This window comes from Anoplopoma fimbria, chromosome 7, assembly GCF_027596085.1.
Source record: "Anoplopoma fimbria isolate UVic2021 breed Golden Eagle Sablefish chromosome 7, Afim_UVic_2022, whole genome shotgun sequence".
In the NCBI taxonomy this organism is placed as follows: domain Eukaryota; kingdom Metazoa; phylum Chordata; class Actinopteri; order Perciformes; family Anoplopomatidae; genus Anoplopoma; species Anoplopoma fimbria.
In genome coordinates, this window is record NC_072455.1 from 1,174,798 (window position 1) to 1,188,919 (window position 14,122).

Below are 14,122 nucleotides of genomic sequence, written 5' to 3' on the forward strand. Positions count from 1 at the left end.
CCTGTGAGGACGGAAGTTTATTTTGAAAGGACATGTGAAGAGAAGTGTTTTTGATAATTGGTTTTCTCTATGTTTACCCTCACACCATTTTCATTTACATATATAGACTTGTTTTTCTTACACCTCTCCTTTAACCTTCACTTCTCTTTAACCTTTCACTTCACTTCCTTTCCTAACTATCTGTCTCTGAGAAGATGACCCTTACATCCTTCAGAGTAAAGGTATGTGATTGATGTCTTTATTGTACATAAGGTGCCGAACCCTCAGTCCTTTCCCTCACATAAGACACCAAAAAGTACAGCTGCAGTGGACACGTTTGTTTGTTCACAGACAGTAGAAAACTAAATAGAACTCAGTTTATGCATCATTAAGACAACACGTCTGACAGATCTGCTTTCCTTTCTTCTAGATAAACATGTCGCCAATGTGAAACATCGCTCTTAAGTGATCTCTTTGCTTTTTAGATAAATTACATGCAACATATTTCTCAGTTTTTTTTCATCATAAAACAAGCAATTTAGGTTTAGTCCATATAATGTCAGCCTACCACCCGCTGTCCATGCAAACTCAACTTTTCTAGACAAAATAATATTTATTTTCTCTTTATTTAAAACAATCAACCCAATGAATATGATCTATATTACAGTCTCTGATTGGCTGGCAGGTGTCACTTATATCCTCCAAGAGATTTTCATTTTTAGTGTCAGTGCGTTAAATAACAGAAGCAGCTTGAACCGCTCCAGCAGTCCTTTCCCTCCCGTTTAAATTGAGCCACTGTGTCTTCTGTGCTCCTTATTATAATCTGCTCATCACGTTTTATTCACACGTTCTCATCAGACAGAGGAGCTGCTGAAGCAAAACACAGCTCTCTCTGTTTAGCATGTCAAGGGAAGACAGAATTATACCGGAGTATTTGTGTCTGCTGCTGGCTCAGAGGAAAAAGATGAATCATTCACACACACGCACACACACACACACACACACACACACACACACACACACACACACACACACACACACACACACACACACACACACACACACACACACACACACACACACAGGAAGCATAATACATCTGCAACTTTCTGCTGAATGTTTGCTGTAAACAGGAATAACTTTGTGTTCTCTATTATTAGTAAACACAGTTAAACATGAACTTGTGCTAATAAGCTAAAGTAATGCTAACTTTAGCTTTCAGAACGTACAGCCTAAACATTCAGACACTAGCCGTGTTTCCATTCACATATTTTTATGCACATTTTCGAGGTGTTTTTTGCTTTTTTGAAACAAGTTGATTCTGTATATTTACTACTGATCAGCTGTTTTTGCTCTTAGTGTGTTCCCGGATAGATATTCATCTTGTCTTTGTCTCCAGACAACATGAAACACTAGTTGACATGAAAGAACAATTAAACTAATTCCTTAAGACTTCTCTCGGTGTTTCTCTAGATGTTTCGATTTGTTTCTGCTTCCCAACATCTACTTCTTTTTCTACTCTGTTTCCTTCTAGATTACAGACATGAAGCGCCAACTTCTGACCAAACTACGCTTTGTGCAGCAACATCAACAGAGAAGTAATATGTTTGCTCTCCTTTGTTAGTTCTCCTCACATTAGTAAGTCTCTGTAGAAGCTTAGATTTCAGTCACTCAGGGGCATTCTTTCCCATTCAGCCACAAACAAAAAACCATCAGAGTGTGAACAGAGCTGGAATGTAAAACGTGTCTAATTAGCATTTCATTTTAGGACATTATTAAAGTTTCCTTTAGCTAGTCATACTGACAATAGCCCTGGGCTTAAACTACCTAAAGGGTTGCTTGTGCTGGTTTGGATGTGCTGCAAAATGAAATACCATCGAGAAAGAAGAGTTTGAGTTATGGATGCTTGAGTATGAAGGTCTGCCAGGCTGCTGTCCGTGTCCCGTATCAAACCAAGTCAATGATGACTCATTTTTCTGTACTTTTGTTATGCAACTTCTGTTCTTTACTAACAGTAGTTATGTATCAAATGTAGTTGTTTTACGTAACAAACGTAGATATTTTAACCCAAACCACAATCTTTTCCTAGACCTAACCAAGGCCTTTAGAAACATAGATACATAGATAGAAAGAAGTCTTTTTTTGGGAGTGACTTACATAACTTTTTCAAGATTCTAAGACCAGCAAAGTTGTCAGTTTTGTTTCTGGTGTTTCACAAGCATAACAGTGGTGGTGACGGCTGGTGTGATTGCAGACTCGTACAGCTATTCAGAGCAATAAATCAAAGACTTTCTGCTCAATCAATGCAACAACAAACCTAGCTGTGGTTTGCTGTGCAGCGAAGTGTCATCTGTCTTGTTGATCAAAGCTCTGCCGCTGTTCTGCATCTCACAGATGTGTCCCATCTCAATGAAAACCAAAATGAGACACGTTCAAAAATATATTTTGCTAATTATATCATAAACAAGAGTTGAAAAGACTGTGGAGGCTGTGGATGAATCATCTCTCCAGGCAATCTGTTCATATGAAGATGTTTTTGAAAAGGGGCAAATGCGACCCTCTCATTTCACAATGAAATTGCTCTGTTTTACAAAATGCGAGGCTGTGTGTTGATGGCTGTGTTGACTATCTGAGCTGTGAGAGTGAAGACATGTGTCAGAGCAGTTGAGAAAATCTATATTATTCAAAGGCAAACAGCCTGAACTCAGCAAACTGAAAATGAAGCACAGCAGAGAGCAGAGGAGAAGGAAAGAAAATGAAAAAACAGTGGCTGTTTATCATTTCAAGCTCAAACGATCCTGAACACAAACTCCTCCACTCAGCCTCACTCTGTGAAATCAGACTTTGTTTTTCATGTCTGAAGTCCAAAAAAAAGTTTGAGCTGGAAGCGGCATTCAAATGTTTTGACACATCGCTTGACTTGAATTATCCTGCAGCCATTTTACAGAGAACAACCACTTGGGTTGACAAAGTGAAAGTGTGGAAATGAAAGCCTTGCTGCTCTGCTGCAAGATGGTGATGACTTGATTAACTATGAAAAGTTGTTTATACGTTGGTACTGCACGAGATACAAACCGCGGCCTCCTTATCCTTAGAAAGACTGCCCTAATCAACCTATTAAAGACAATTTCAGACCACAATTGATGTATTTCAATGGAATTGGATTACATATGACAAAGATCTTTTACTTAGAGTTCAAGCATGTTAGTGGTTAACGTAGCAGCCAACGAGCTCTTTTGTGCTTTAAGTGCAGGACCAGTCACCATTGTTTTATGTGCATTTGCGCAGAAATGTGCATGGAACATCAGGAATGTTTTAATAAGTCAATAATTCCTAGAAAATGTTACGACTGGCTGAGGTGGAGAAGTTGTTTTAGTGAGACAGTAGAAAAAGGGGGAAAAAAATCCAGATTTTCTGGGAATTTGGTTTCATTTTGCATCACGTTGAGTCGGAAACGTGACTTATGTCATGCCACTTTTGTCTTTGCCGGTCACTTGAGGATATAAACTGAGTTCACTACAGAGGTAATGTTGGAACAAGCAACCAATGTTACCATTTTTCTGATGAGGACAGCATCGGTATTGGTCAAGTAAACGAAGTTGAAGTGGGAGAAGATCAGCTTAGGTTGGAACTTAACTCTTGGCCATGCAGATCTGTTTTCGACCATCTCGTCAAAACAACATCGATAGAAAAGCGATTTGTTTTGCAGACGCGGTCTCTCTTTCGGTCGTCCTCCCCACATCAGTCAATTAGTTTCTGTAGATGCTCAGAAGTCAGTCAGCCACAAACTGAAAACCAGCAGAGTGTGAACAGAGCTGCCACTGATTGATTATAATGTCATGTTTGTTAGCACAGAGTCAAATGAGGCAGGAAGCAGCTAACGAAACATCAGAGGAGTCCTCGTCTGGTCCAGGATTGTGATTGTATGAATGGGAACATATGTGTTGAGGTGAGATGTATTCTGGGTAGCAGATGGATGGCCTGCGGTGATGGCTGGAGCACGTCAAACGAGCTGGTTCTCATCGATCTCACGCTAAATGAAAAGTTGTGATGACCTCTCTGCTTTCTGCACTTTGAAAGGTTGTTTCAGTGAGCTGTCAGCTCTTCAAAAAATATAAATGGATTTTTCATCTGCAAATCAATTTCCCATAAACTTAATGGCTTGTCAACGTCAGTGAGAGATGATTTTTATTTATTTTCACATAGTTATTGAGAGAGGAGAGCGAGTGGAAGCAGAAACAACAGTTTTCATGTAAAAACAAATGAGATCTGACTTATTGACTTTCACTCAAACTGCGTCTTTGCCTTCAGCGGAGTTAGCTCCGGACAGTTTAAACGGAGATATTTTGACATTTCAGACGTTTTATCGGCCGGCAGATTAAATGCACTGATACACAAATCCACAGGTGATGGACTGTGTTTGTGTGTCCTGAAGTAGTCAATGAAGTGATGGCGTGTAATGCAGCTCAAATGTATGGTGTGTTACGAGAAAAGTCAAACAACAAACCTCCATCCAGCGTCACTCGGTTCGTGTCGGAGCAGGGAGGAAATGTCAGATTGCATGAGTCAAACCAGAACTGTCAGATAACAAAGGACGGAAAGTTTAGTTTACCTTTGCTTGGAAAATAGAAAATGGGTGATTGGAGGTGTTTTTATACCTATTTGTTAATGGCTGAAATGAAAGAAATAAAGAATTAAATATGGCCGGTGACATCAGCATTCACGACAGCAGCACTTTTAACCCAAATCACCTAATTCCAATGGAATCGCAGAGATCAATGGATTCACTCACAGCAGGGCTGTGCAGTCCGTGTGGAGCTTTCAACCACCCTCACAGGGCTGACCTCATGGGGGATCCATCACATTAGTTTCAAACGATCCAGTGTTACGTAACCCTCCTCTGCTAAAGCATAGCTTAAAGTGCTCTTCATAAAACAGTTGTAACTTATCGTACCAGTTAGCAAAACAATATGTCCTCGACTCGTTCATAGAAGTACACAATAAATTGCATATTTTTTTAAAAACTCAAGTCACCTGATTACTTAACTTTTTTTAAATGACAACAAGGGATGATAGGGAGGAATCAGGAAGGATGGTTGGTCAACAAATGGATGGAGGCATAAATGGTTTGGATGGATGGATGGATGGATGGATGGATGGATGGATGGATGGATGGATGGATGGATGGATTGGTAGATATATAGTTGGTCTGACCGATGGTGAAACAGATTGATGATAGAAAGATGTCAAGATTGTTAAACAGGTGGATTGAGGATGCATTGTAATTGATGGATGAATGATTAGAAAGATTGATATGGACAATTGTTCAATGATGAATAGATCGATTGAAGGAAGAGTGGATTGATAAATGGATTCTTAAGAGGATGGTTGGATGGATGGATGGATGGATGGATGGATGGATGGATGGATAAAAGGACATCAAAAGAAGAGATACCAATCGTTCTATCAATCTTCCCCTTTTTTCTTAATTTCCCCCAGAAATCCGCCCAAACTCTTTAATCACTCATCTTTCCTCGTTCCTTTTTTCTTCTCCTCTCTCTGTTGTCTCTTGGAGATTTTGATACGAGTTGAAAAGTTCAGGCGTATTTCCTTCACATGGAGTAATCCGGAGTTTAAATCTAAAAACAAACCCAGAGACCCACAGAGACGATGCCAGCAGCACTTTATGATAATCAGCATGAACAAACCAATTCATCTTTATTTATCACTTGATAATCATCTGTGTGGCTGGTTCACTCTGTTGTTTATTACTCAATGCTGCTGTTCACATGTTATTAAGGCAGAAAGAATATTTGTATTCTTTGTTTGTTGAGGCTATTCTTTTTTTAATCACATCATCTTGTTATCTTAATTTGTGTATTTTGTATTTATTTCTGAACTTGAACTGATTTACTCCCACGTTTCAGATTTCTGAGCCTCTAATCAGCACATAAACACATCACAAGATGTTTAACATTTGTGTAAATGTAGTACTTTTTGGACAGTGGTGATGTTTGTGGAAAGTGAACAACCTTGGGGTAAATTAGGATATTTTTCCCATTTGTGGAAGGTTGGGACTTTTTTGCTAGTGAGGATTGTTTGGAAATAAATGTGCATAGTAATGACATTTTGCATTGTGAGGCTATTTGTGTGACTGAAGGAGTTTTTTTGGACAGTCTGTGGAAAATGAAGACATTTTTGAAAGTAAGGGCATTCGTGGACGTTAAGTACTTCTGGACTTTGAAGACATTTGTGGACAGTTAACAATCTTTGGAAAATAAGGATTTTTGAAAGTTAGGACAATTGTGTAAATGAAGGACTTTTTGGAAAGTGAAGACGTTTGTGGAAAGTGAGGACAATTTGTCAAAAGTGAAGAATCTTGGGAAAATACGGACATTTGTTGAAGTAGGGATATTTGTGAAAGTGAAGCACTTTTTGGATGGTGAAGCCCATTCCCTTCCAATGAAACACTGAAGTCAAAGAGCGTTCACAATCACACGTTTCTTCAGCAAAGGGTTCTCTAGTTCCGTTTGAAAACATTTGTGGAAAGCGAGGCATGTTTGAAAGTGGAGAAATGAGTGGAATATGAGAACCTTTGGGTAAAGTGAGGACACTGTCAGGCTCTCCGCTCTTCTAAGGCCTGTTTGAGGGTTCAGGGTGGTTTTCATGTGAAAATTAGAATGAGGTGAATATTGTTCTGTTACAGTATCAGACTCTGGTGATGTACACCACCAATACAGAGCTGAAATCAGCAGCTATCATAAAGACACATGAAGATACTCTAGCTGTCAGACGGAACCCTTCCATCAACGATGAAAGCCGACACACACACGGAGATAACAGAAAGAAAGAGACAGTGAGGTTTAAAATAGACACACTTCAACCGCGCTGTTTCTATTCATCTTCATCTCTCACTCTTGTTCTCCTCCCCTATTCACATCTTTCTATCACCCATCTGTAAACACTAATCCTGTTTTCCTCTGCCTGTCATTACTCTTTTCTTTCTTTTTTTACATCTGACATTCATCCCTGTCAGAGTCTCTCCTCCTTGTGATGTGACTCACTGTTCCGTCTCAGACGCTGATGTTTCCAACCCTGAAATTATTACGTTCAGACTTTTCTGACCTTTGTTCCCCTGAATAACTACTTTCATCCACTTTCTTTTCAAAATGAACCCCCTGTACTGCTGTCTGACATCCAAGCTTTGTTAGTTTCCACAAAGCAAACAAGAATCGGTTCATGTTCATGTCTCTTTTATTCTTGTACAGATTGAGTTTCCAACCCATCAGGTTTCCAAGGTATGTGTCCACTCAGAAAACATAGAGGGAATCAGGAAACAGAAATCAGTTCCCCCTCTCTGATCAGTGAAAGTATTCCGATTATTTTCCACTGCTCTGCTAAGATTACTTATGGTAGCACCATTGGGATTTTTTGATATTTCGGAGGTTGCCATTGGCTCTGATGGTTCAGAGCCAAGTTTCTGACCTAGTCAATTGGAAAAATGATTTGGACTTTTACTTCCTGAACCAGGGGCAGCCATCAATAGCTCCTCACATTTTGCAGCTCTATAATTCAACTGATGAATTGAGGGGATTTAAATCACTAATGGATTGTATTATGATGTATAAAGTGTCACAGCCGCGGTGCCTGTTAATCCTTAATAAGGTGACCTCAAGCCACAGTGGCAACCTCAGTTCTACGCCACAGTTAATCTCACACACACATCCCCCATTATCAGTAGCGTAGGTTCATTTTGTCATATATTATAAATGTTGACCTCCTGATCTCCTGGGGGAACTAATTACCTCTTGAAGGCAGGAACAATCTTCAGACCTCCAGAGGCCAGATGAAGTCGATGAACTGGACTCACACCTTCAACGGGGCAATTAGAAACTTAACATTTGGCCCGTCGACTGCAGATCACTGGCTTTTTAACAAGAAGGAGACACATATTTGACATTATTTTAAGATGAGGAGGGGGGGTGCTCTGGTTATCTGAATTTGCAGTGTGTCGCCTTTTCAAACTTGCATGTTTTTTGGTGAATCACACAGTTTCAGAAGAAGGTTTTCTGCTAATTAAGACCCTGAAGAGTACAGCAGTGACCCAAATCACAGTCCTCAACCTCCTTTATTCATCTCTGTATATGTATCATTCCTTTTGCTCACCTCTAATTAGAAACCCATAAATGCTTAATAGACCATTAATGTATTGATATGCGCTTCATTTTCTGCAGTTCCCAGCATGAGATACGTACAAATATGCAAACTTAATGATGTAGTCCTTTAAAAGACAACTTTTGACACATTTCGTTCATGTCACACCTTCTCATATACTAAAGCATTCATAAATCAAATATTATATTTTTAGGTTCATTTCAAGTTAATTCCATTCCATTTCAGATGCTGCGTACAACACAAACTCCAAAATGCAAAGTGTCACACCTTAATCAAACATATGCAACACAACCTCCTCGTATTACAATGTTTACAGAGTTATTAGGAGTTGCTGTGTTCTCTGAGAATTCGTAATATTTTCAGATAAACAGCATGAATTATTTATGAGAATTAAATTGAGCAGTTGGCCTCGGTGCAAGGAACCCTTTAGGTCTAACTCCAAACTAAACCCACCTGCATCATTATTAGACGCTCAGAGCTGACGTAGTAGAGAGAGAGAGAAAGTCTGAGAAGGGTGGAGGAGGTCAAGGATTCCTACGCAGGAGACCTGCGTTCGAGTCTCGTTTTTAAACCTTGCATCAACCGTTTTATATAGTCAACCACATGTTTTAAAGATAACGCAACTGTTTCACAACATTAACCATGTGTTACAACCAGGGGCGCCACTAGGGATTTTGGGCCCCATGAAAAGAATCTTTACAGGGCCCCCAACACAGCGGCAAAATTTTTTGATGCTATTTTACATACAATTATGCATTTTAATGGTATTTTTGACTATCATTACCATATTATTTTTTCTGTATTATAATTTCATCATCATTAGGGGCCTCTCTGGGCCCCCCTCCATCATGGGCCCCTAGAATCCGTCTCCTTTACCCCCCCTTTTCGGCGCCCCTGGTTACAACGTTAACTGCCACGTTTCAAAACCACAATGTTTACCACGTATTACAACGTTAACCAAGGTAGTTTCTCATTGTTAACCAAACGCAAACCATCTGCTTCAAGATACTGGGCAAAGAAATTGGCAAGTATGGACGAGATCAAGTATGACACAGAACCCTATTTCGGACTCTCCGTCTGGATGAGACAAACTTTCATCAGAGGTGGAAAACTATAAACCTCGCCCCCGAGTGGACCCTCAGGGCTCCGGCACCGCCTCAAGGAAATAACCATATCTGGTGTTTTTAATGACTGTATATCTAGTTAAGACCATGCTTCACTATGAAGATAATAATTAGTTAGTTGTCTTTTGACCTACATGGGGTGTTTCTGCCACTTTGGCAGAGAAGAAGTTCATTAAAATGATTAAAAAAAACTTAATTTTAATGGCAGTAACTTCCTGTGTTCTCAGGCGGTTGCCTGGCAACTGCTGAGAGCCAAGAAATGTTTTGGCGCATAACCGGACTAACAGAAATTGGAAGGATTGCATTTTTTTTTTTAAAGGAAATTGGATTATATTAGCAATACTGATTTAAATGTTGTTTTTTTCTGGATTATTGTAATGTAGGATATCCCACGCCAACATGAACTGACAGCTATGAAGACAACACAAACGGACGTCATCTGTTTTAGCATTCATAGCTGCTTTTTGTCCAAAACATGCCAGATCCAGTCCGTGACTTCCAAAAATAAGCCTTCCCAGAGTCGCCAATTTCTCCCATGAGTGAGCCGGATAAAATTATCTCATTATACATTCAGATTTAATATGTTGTATGCCAATTTGTTATTCAGCATGTAAATTCATGCAAATGTTGATCACAATACATCCGATCAGCGTAAAAGCGGTGAACTTTGACCCCCAGTGTGAGTTCCCGGTCCAGATGTGGAGCACCACTGTATTCAACCATTTGTTATTTACAGACACCCCGCTGACAAAAGGCAATTATCTACTGAAAAATGTAGTGGGTGCCAAAAGAACTCACTCCTTCTCCCATCACTGTATAAATAATTAACGGCACATTTTCTCTCATCACATTAGCTGAACACACACACACACACACACACACACACACACACACACACACACACACACACACACACACACACACACACACACACACAGATGCTTACAGTTCAAACCAGGTTGCAACATTGTTTGCGTGAAAGGTTTTTAATGTTTCCCTCCTGCAGCTGTGAGGTCCGTTAATCCTGACTGCAGGTTCACACCTGCACTCTCAGGTGAGTTTCAGTCGTGGCTTCCATTAAAGGATAAGCCTGGTGTTATTCTGTATTTTTGCTCTGCTGCAAACAAAAAACATGAAATGAAAAGGTGTTAGTCCGTCTCAGTGCTTCCTGTCTGTGGCCCTCGGCTCACTGAAGGCCTAAATCTTTAAAAACACATATCAGTAATCTCCTAAAACAGCTGCCCACTGAAGTTTTAATCAAACAAGGAACAGGAATTCCTTGATTGCAGCGCTGAAGCAAAAATGGTAAATTGCAGTATTTTCATAAGCTGGAGAGCTGAAAGAAGACTTTGTGTCCTCTGGTGGTCTTTCCATCGTGAACTGGAGGCCTGAGAGGGGATTTGGTCTGGGACCTTCAGGAATCTAAATCCAATACGATAAAAGCACCAACGCCAAGAGATAAGAGAATCCAAACATTCTTATCAGCTGAAATAAACCACTGCTACAGTCCATCATGCCTTTCTGCTTCAGAACTGTTACAAAGTGTTTCTGCAGTCTGGTCAAACTTTATTTGGATGTAAAATCTCTAAGACACAACTGAGGAAATCAGTCATGTGAATATACAATACATATGAAGTTAGAGGTAGGAGACGCAAACAGCTGGCCTGGCTCTTTCAGTATTTATGCTAAGCTAAGCTAAGCTAAAAGGATTAAGTTTAGCTGATATGGGACAGATCCAGGCTAGCTGTTTCCCTCTACTTACACTCTTTATGCTAAGCTAAGCTAAAAGGTTTAAATATAACAGAGTCAGGACAAATGCAGTCCAACAGTTTCCCTCTACTCTTTATGCTAAGCTAAGCTCTCGGAAAGAAAGCCAACATGCGTATTACACTAAGTGTTGAATTATCCTTTTCCCATCATTTTATTATTGAATTATACCCAAATTATTATACTTATATTTTATTAAATAAATGTTATTTAAGTTGTGTATGTTTTTATGCTAGCATCACGTTTTAATGCGTTTACCTTGTTACGTAAATGTAACACCTATGCTTTTATTGTCCTGTGCCCGTACATAAGTTTATTTTTTACTTCCAATGTATTTTATTTAGACAGATCTCAGTGACAGATATCCCTCAACCTGGACAAATACATCCAAAGATATGTGTATAGAAAGACACCACTGGGTGTGAGTGAGATGTGTTGGGTAAACCGCCTATCACCCAGTATAAACATTAAATGAAATATTAAAAGCGTAGCATCAGAAACCCTCCTGGATGATCGTAAGTTGAATTTCATGATACTTTATTTAACAAAAATTGGAAAGCAATGGAATCTTTATTTCCAACATTTTTCCAAGTGTTCACAAGTTTTACCAATGTTGGATAATAAATCAATCAATCAATCAATCGGAGAAGAACAATTTAGAGGTCTGGCTAATTGCTTCCAATCTGAACACGTACAACAGACCATGTGATGTATCATATTAGATTCTACAGTCACACAAAGGTTGAGTTTCATTTATTTTGATCCATCTGAGGTTTGGTTCAGTAGTGCAGGCGTTGTGCAAACGGTCCACAGTGAGATCATCAGAATTCTCCTTTCATCCTGGCTTTATTTCCCAGCAGCCACTGCTGTTTGATTCCCTAAATTGCTTTGAGATGTTTTGGGGGAGCCAACCATGTGTGTGTGTGTGTGTGTGTGTGTGTTGGGTGAGTACTTAGAGCTTCTTCAGGGGGCGAGACAGATTTCCTGTCCCGATATTATCTGATCTAACCGTCAACAGACTGTAAAAAAACATTAAAAGTTCTATTTATTTTGTTGTTTTCTTCAAGTTTTGGACTTGATCCAAACTTAGAAGTGGAAATTATGATAAAGCATGTTTGTACCTGAATGTTATTGGAGGAATCAGTTGGCTGGTGAGCATCCGGCCTGGTGATTTGTTCTTGCACTCCTACTGACTCATGTGATGTAAAGGTCCAATAAAAATGAGGCATCATTCCCTTAAAGTGATGAATCCCATGTCAAAGGACCAATCTCTAGGGTAAACTAGTCTTGGAAAAACACAGTATTTCATTTTTATATGGACTGTATTGCTTTTCAGTTGCATCTGCTAGTTCAGCAAAAATGAAACGCCATTACCTGACTGACAGCTGGAAGAGAATGATATACAGATGGTGACATAGTCTCAACACAACACAGGACTTTCAACCATGAGACCGATGTTTGACACTGTATGTGCACTTTGTTACACAACTAACTGTTGGTTTTGTTGCCTAAACCTAACTTAGTGTTTTTGTTGCCTAAATCTAACATTTGTTTTGTTGTCCAAACCTAACTATTCGTTTTGTAACGTAATGTTGTCTCGAAAAGGGAGTCCTGCTGAGTGACACAAACATAACTGACAACTCGTGTTGCTAAGCAACAAACTTAAAATATTGCATTTTGTGACTGTTTCACAAACTGCCATGAGACTGTGTTGTTTATACGAACACCGTTAAAGACTCGCTGGTGAAGAAGGTGCATCCTTTTGCATCTAAAGAGACAGATTTTCCTACTTGTCTGCCAGATATATAAATTGTCAACTGAAATGATGACTTTACGAGGTGATGCCTAGTGGACAGTGGACAGTGGTTTGCATTTATATCCTACAGAGGGTTGAAAAGCAGAAAAATGAGCCGAGGGAATCTACAGACAGAGCTGCGGCCGTGGCCCGGTTCAACCTCTCAGCGCTGGGATGATGAAAAGTGACAGGCTGTGTTGTTCCCGCCAAACTCAGGACCTCTGCTCTCCTTGGGGAAGCTGTTCTACTTAATAAACAGACAACATCAAAACTACTGAGCCATGATGCTGACAATATAAGAGGCACCAGGAAATGAAAAATGCATGTAGTAATCTGGTCTCCCGGGGCTTTTAGTTGCCAGATGTTGCATGTACCATGTTTTCATATCATGTATATTTTTCTTTGCCTTGTTGGTCTGTTTATCGGTCCTCCGCTGTGTTCCAGACCAAAATATCTCAACAACTATTTCATGGATTGCTATGAAATTTGTAGCAAACACTCATGGTCCCAAAAGGATTAAGCATAATAACTTTGGCGATCCCTGGACTTTTCCTCTGGCGGCACTGTGAGATATATATTTTTATGGTTTTGAGTGAAATATCTAATAACAGTTGGACTGATTGCAGAGTAATTTGTTTCAGACATTCATGGTCCCCACAGGATTAAACCTAATGACTTTGGCATTCCCCAGAGGTTTCTTCTGGCAGCAACATGTAATTAACATTCATGGGTTTGAGGGATATGTCAAAGAAATTTGGTTCAGACATTAATTTTCCCCAGAGGATAAAGCCTAATAACCTTGGCGATCCCTGGACCTTTCCTCTGGCAGCACCATGAGGATGACATTTGTGATTTTGAGTGAAATGTTTATCAACCATTAGATTGATTGACAAGAAATTTGGTTAAGATATTCATAGTCCCCAGAGGATAAAGTCTATGAATTTTGGCGATGCCTGGACTATTCCTCTGACGGTACTGTGAGATATACATTTGTCGTTTTGACTAAAATATTTAACAACCTTTGGATGGATTGCCAAGACATTTGGTTCAGACATTCATGGTCCCCAGAGGATAAAGCCCACTTTCTTCCACTTGCTAGCAAGGCTGTCGACTGTTTTTCTCAGTCTGTCCAGCTGAAGATGTCCTTGACAAACAGAACAATAGGAGGACATGTTTTTCATAAACTTGTATAAGCAAAGCTTTTGTAACATTTTAAATGAAGTGTTTTTCAGTAAATTCATTGTGAATGAAAATCTGACAACCAGAAAGATTATGTTCCATC